The following is a 7308-nucleotide window of genomic DNA, read 5'->3' as shown; positions in this document are numbered from 1 at the left end:
GAACACAAAATAATAATCAATTTAAACTTTTATTTTTGCCGAAAAAACCCGCGCTTAGAAAGCGCGGATCAAAATCTAGTTTAAATTTTAAAACCAAAGCAATGCAAAACACTTTGTAATTTAATTTGACCCACAAATTTTGTTTTTGACCAAAAGTTTCTAAGTTTTTCGACCAAAATCCGGGATGGTGAGCCGGTTTAAGCAATGTAGTGCTTAGTACCCTGTTCAAACACGGGGGTGTGGTGACCAGAAAATCAGGGGATAGGGTAAATGCTTGGCGGAGAATAGCCATGGAGTTTTGATTGTAATTGGTTAAAACTTAGGAATTATGAGAAATTTTGTTTTTTTTCTTGTGTGTTGGCTTTAATCGAAATGTATGCAATATGTGTAAGGTTTGGAGGTAGAATAACCCAAATTCACTACTCACTAGTCTCTCTGCAACAATAATCACGCTCCCTACTAACTACTCTCTCGAAAAATAACAGAAGCTTTGTGGAAATCTTTTATGTTCGCCAAAAGGAACTTCAACCCAAAAGATTAACCTCACATGTCTCACTTGGAAATTCGTAGAGGCATAAATTCTCATTTTCTGCATAAACAAGAAACACACTCTCTGTTACAGAAGTTTTCCAGAAGAAATTATAATAAATATCTTTATCTAGACCAAACCTGTAAACATCATAATCTAACCATTTCTTCGTTGTGACGGATACGATTTGAGTTCTGACTCTGAACAAACCAGAGGATGCACGTTAGAATTTTGGCAGAGATGCTACAGAATGTTGGTGGAGACGGCGGTGCGGTGACAAAGACGGCGGAGAATGGTTGTGGAGACGATGGAAAACGGCAGAGGAAACACCATAGATGAAAGCACATGTCTTTTTGTCTAATGATACAAGATTTGACGCCTAAATACCCACACACAGAGGCTCTAAAGGCGTGTGAACGGCTGAAGACGTTTAGAGAGGAAGAATCGATATCACCATCTCCGGCCACAGAGCAACCGCCAAAATTGTCGGAGCCACCGTCACATAACACCTCTACATCAACAAGATCGTTTACTCTCCATCAATGCAATCGATGAATCCAACGCTCAACTTCTTCTTCTCCGTCGTCTTCTATCGATGGACTGAATTTCCAAAACCATGGCAAAAATAAAAAAGAACTATAAGGAAAGAAATAGAGAAAAAGAATACTGTCTTGAAAAGTTAAAAGCTCTAAAGGTAAAGTAAACATTAGTTAGATTTTAATTTAATAGGTTGAGCTTTCATGATAGGGCAAATCTCCAAAATAGCACCTTTCTAAGTTTATATCACAAAAATAACACTCAAAAACTAAAATGACCAAAATAGCACCTTTCTAAGTTTATCCTTTGAAAATTTTAATTTTTTTTATTTTTCAAAATTTGAAATCTTATCTCCAAAACCTCATTTCTCAACTCTAAACCCTAAACCCTAAACTCTAAACCCTAAACCCTAAACCATAAATCCTAAACCCCACCCTTTAACTCTAAACCTTAAGTTTGTGACTTTTGATAAAACATTAAATGCTATTTTTGTGAATTTTGAACCTTGAGTGCTAGTTTGGGAACATAAACTTGATTTAGTGCTATTTTTGTCTTTTTCTCTTCACGATACTTCTTCTCTGTTTCATAATACATGATGTTTTGACTCTTTGCACAAAGATTAAGAAATATATCTTTTTCTAAAAAGTAACTTAAAAAATATAATTTAAAAATTATTCAACCAATTATAAAAATAACTGCAAAATCTAATTGGTTATACAGTTTTCTATAAAGTTAAAAATAATATAAATATATTAAATCTTCATCTATTTTGAAACAACAAACATCTTCTAAAACATCATCTATTATGAAACGGAAAGAGTAATAAAAAGGTAACATGGGGTTTTCATAGGTTGGGAAAAGAAAAAAATGGGTTGGAAGAAGAGAAAAGTGCGTGGAGTTGAAAGTGTAATTAAAACTAGATTTTGACCCGCACGACCGTGCGGGTTTTCTTTAATATTAAAATATTTTAGATTATGCAATATTTGTTTGGCGTCAAATATGATAATAAATTAATATAATTTGGCGTTATATAATATCTAATTTTATAATAATATTTGTTTGGCGTATAATATTACTACTATAAAATTTATAAATTTTGTATTTTTGTAAAAAAATTATTTTGAAAATATTATTATGTAACAATACTGATTTACATAAATTTTGTTTTATTTATAAATTTGAAATATATGTGAAAATTAAATTAAGTTGAACCTACATAATAGAGAATTTAGTGTATAGTGATTAATTAAATCAATTTAATATAGATACTTAAATAATAAACCGAATTGGTTTTTAATTAAAGTGAATACACATACGTTAATAATAGCAGACTAAAATCTTGTATATACGATATAAATTAAGATTAAATGTTTCATCGATGGAGGGAAGTGTAAATTAATTGTATTACATGGTAAAAGCATTTAAAGGTATGGCTTTCAAGTAATATAAATTAAAAAAAAATAACATATGAAATAAGTCATAATTTATACGCTAAATAGATAGAATATTTTATTTTAAAATTAGAATAGAAATGAATATTTCTTTTTAAAAACATCTTTTAAAATATTTATTAAATTTAATTTTGAAAATTAATTCAATTTAAAATTATTATTTTCATTAAAATATTATTAAAAGTATTTTATATAATTATTAATATTTGTTTTCAATCAAAACTAAACTAAAATTTAGTTTCTAATTATACTTTATGATAATTAAAATTTTAAATAGCTAATTTCGAAAATACATTTTAAAAGGATTTTAAAAGATATTTGAAAGATTTTGTTAGACATTTATTTAAGATATTTATTATTATTTCAAATAATATGAAGATATTAAAAGATATTATAATTATGTTAAGTAAAATTTAATAAATTTTTTAATGATGGTCCAAATATAAAAATCACACATGAAAGAAGTCATGATTTTTAGTTTAATAGTATAGATTAGAGATTAAATGTAACATGACTTTCTAGTAATAGGTCTATTAGGTCCATTTTTAAAAAAATCACAAATGAATCAAAGTTATGACTTCTGTTTTAATACATAAGATGTGTAAAAGTGATTTATTATGTAATACATTCTTCAAATACAATATTGATTTAATTATAACTAGATTTTGACCCGCGCTTTCAAAGCGCGGGTTTATTTTCTTTTTTTTTTCAATTGACAAATATTTAGCGTCATATTTCATATATTTGTGTTTTATTTTATAAAAGACTTAAACTTTTTATCTTTCTTTATCGTGTTTCATTTTAAATGACTATTTATGTTTAAAAAATTAAACTTTATTTTTTTAATGAATTAAGTTGGTATAACTCTGATGAATTAATTTTATTATGTGGTTAATATTTAATAAAAATAATTATATACTTTTAATAAAGATTTATACTTTTCAATGAAAAAATCAATTTTTTTTTATGAATGCTTAAATTATATTAAGAAAAGAAAAAAAATTAATTAAGAATGGTTGAAAAAAAAATTATTTGAACTTGGACTCAATGGTCCAAAGGAAAAAAAAAATGTGAGAATTGGATCTGATTTCTTAATCGGCCCAAATGGCCCAAGAGAGATCTGATGTGGATAGTGGGCTGGATCCGAAAATAATGGCCCAATATAGATGTGTTATTAATATTACTTGATTGTCCTTAATGAAACATGCAATGTTAATAAAGAAAGGGCAGGCTAAGGTAAAAAAGACAATAGGATCCTGCTTTAATAGTATAGATCTGTATAATCTACTCATTTTTTTTTCTTTGTATTCCACGGTCGGTAAATTTTATTTTCCACTTTCACCACCCATCACTTCCAATTTAACACCTTTATATATAGATACAAAATCTAACAAAAAGGAATTTTAACAGTTACGTATTCCTACAAGTAAACTACACATCCTTGATTTTTAAGTTTCTGATTTTGTAGATTTTGTAGATTTTTAGTTTTAGAGTTCCTTTCTTAATTTTATTTTCGTCTATAATCAAAATTTGTTCTAAAAACCAACGTGTGAACTAAAGTTTAAAACCTTTTTAAATTAAATCTTTTACAACTGTTTTTTGTTATCTTTATAACTGCAACTTTATTTCACTATCTCAATTTAAAAAAAAATGCTTTTAACTAAATGTTTTCTAAACACGTTTAAAAAAATATTTTTTTGGTGTACAAAAACGTATTAAAATTATATATCTATGACAGTTTATTTTCCATTATCTTCATAACTGTATCGGTAATCGTCATCTTTATTAAGATTATTATTTAAGCCTTTTGGTATCCTTTTCGGTCTATTAATTTTTCTGATCCAAAAACTATTTTCAGATCATATGCTGAAGCCATACATTCGTCGCTTTCAGATGATACGCAGAAGCCATACATTCGTCGCTTTCAACCCCTGTTCTAAAAATCGGCCGCCTAGCCGCCTAGGCGACCGCCTAAGCGCTACGCGTCACTTTTCCGCCCCGATTTATGCCAAATCGGTTTAAAAAATCGGATATCCGATTTTTTCCGCCTAGACCGCCTAAATGACCGCCTAGCCGCCTAAATGACCGCCTCGCCGCCTAGGCGGCCGCCTAATTTTTTTTTTTTTTTTTAATTTTTTTTTAGTTTTAATAATATTTTTATTTGTTTATTTGATCTAAAATTTTATATCATTTATCATAATTTTGATGAAAATTACACTATATTAAATTTATATATTCTATTTGTGTGTTTTATACAATCATAAACATGAAAATGTATTAATGTTATACACAATTAAAGATTAACATGTTTTATAACATATTAAACCATCTAAAAATTCCGCCCCGCATAATTTCCGATTAATCCCCGATTTTTTCTTTAGGCGCTAGGCCCAACCCGACCGCCCGACTAGCGCCTACCGCGTTCCAGAACAGGGCTTTCAACATACAATATTGATTTAATTATAATTTGTATAATCTACTCATTTTCTTTTTCTTTGTATTACACGATCTGTAAATTTTTTTTTCCACTTTCACCACTCATCACTTCCAATTCAACACATTTATATATAGATACAAAATCTAACAAAAAGGAATTTTAACAGTTACGTATTCCTACATGTAAACTACGAATCCTTGATTTTTAAGTTTCTGGTTCTGTAGATTTTTAGTTTTAGAGTTCCTTTCTTAATTTTATTTTCGTCTATTACAGGTTGTATGAATTTATAATCTGAAAACATGTTACAATTTCATTTCAGTATTGACGTATATCATGGACAAGATGAATTGCTTTCACACCTATTTCTCAGGTAAATTATGTTTCTGAAAAATGAAATTTGGATATTGAACTGATGAAGATTGCTTCTGCATATTAAACTGATGACTCGATTGATAAACAATCGCTGGATAAAAATGCAAACAAGAAGATTCTGACGCCTTAACATTTCTTTTATTTTATGTTCAGCCAAATGTTTTCAGCCGTAGTATTTGGTCAATGCTAAGGGGATACAAGGTAATCATTTCTTCCATTTATTTTTCCTTTGCAACATGTTTTGAAGAATATTTTAATTTTTTTTTCAGTTGGAGATATTTTTATCTTTTTGGTTATTTTAGGGAAAATGGCAGACAATTGTACGCAATATGTAACACTAACAACCATCACAAAGAAAATTATGTTATAATCTCATACCATATAAAGGTATAGTTATGTTTAAAAAATATATAAAGGTATAGTTATATTTATTTTTACATTTGCTTTCTATTTAGATTTGATATTTTGATTTAAGGTTTACAGTTTTTCAAAGTCTTTGCTAAGCATCGAGTATCGTGCTTAATCCATCAATATAGTATTTCTTTCAATTAGAATGTCCCGTCTCGAAACTGGAAGGAATCACATGTTGTACAATTTATAAAGGTAAATGTTCTTATCTGGTATTTTCACATATTTTAATCCATTAAAAAATCTGCAAAATGTTTTTTGAACATCAAATCTGCAAGTTTTTTAATATATTTGTTCTTCTATATAGATTTCTAATTAATGAATTTTTTTTCTTTAGTTTGATCGCCAAATTGTTGTCGTATATCTCCCAAATTTATTATCATATCCAGTGTTACCAATAATTTTTAAACACTATTTTTTATTTGAAAATAAAAATACATATTATTAGTCTCATCTATTCTATTAAAAGAAAAACATTCTGAAAAAATCTACTTATACAAGATTAATGCACCCTTTCATTTAAGTAACAATTATTTGGTTTTACCATCTATTAATCTAATAACAAAATATAACGGTATGTTTAGCTAACTATTATAACCATATGTTTAGCTAACTATATTTACTACGCCACATCTAAACCAGTAATATACCAATTTTATATTTGACAGACCAAAACATAAACATGTTATACACGACAATGTAGAACACAATCCATGTTATACACAAGACACTATACACTATAGTTTATTCAATGAGTCCTGCAATACATTATTCATAAATCTGTACAATAATCATATCACATGTATTCCTCTCTTAGATCCAAACGCCATGATGTTAATACTCTCGTTCAATTGAAAGAGCAGATCATACCCTAACATCAATGAAAGAACACATTTATTCTCAATCTGTTAGGTATGGAACTTTATAATATCCTAAAAATATATTAAAGCAAAAGTCCATCTATAATAACTCTAATGACAAATATGTCTACAAAATAAAACATCTAACAATATTTTGTTTTTAAAATTTTAGATTCTTTATCAAAAAAAAAACAATGCGCGGGAAGAACTTTCAAGCACTAGCCCGTTTTCACATCCCAGATCCGAAGGTGAGGCGATGAACCTCGCGTCTGAGGAGAAGGCGACGTCGGAGATGCCGTTTTGGTGGCCGGTGAATACTTGTAGGGGTTTGGCGATGGGGTCTTTCTTCGTTGGAGTAAGTGCGGACTGTTCTGTCGGAGGATGATGAAGCGAGGAGGCGGCCGTCGGGGGAGACGGCGTGGTCGTGGGATGTAAGAGGTGAATGATGGAACTTCCTCAGCCATGGGTGATAGAAACAGGTGATTTTCAAAATCTGTGGATTAAGTTTGGATTAATTATGGTTTTGGGAAAGGGAGCTATGACCAAGGAAAGAGACGAACAGTGTTTTTTTTTTTTTGGGTTTTCAAACAACTTGTGGGGTGTATTTGGAAATTAATAATACTATTGGGGTTTATTTGAATTTCTTTTTTTGTTCAACGATGAGGGAGAATTATTAAAAATAAAAAAGAGAGAGAGAGAGAGAGAAATAAAATA

Source organism: Brassica oleracea, chromosome C8 (assembly GCF_000695525.1).
Source record: "Brassica oleracea var. oleracea cultivar TO1000 chromosome C8, BOL, whole genome shotgun sequence".
Lineage (NCBI taxonomy): Eukaryota > Viridiplantae > Streptophyta > Magnoliopsida > Brassicales > Brassicaceae > Brassica > Brassica oleracea.
Note: the sequence above shows the minus strand (reverse complement) of the source record.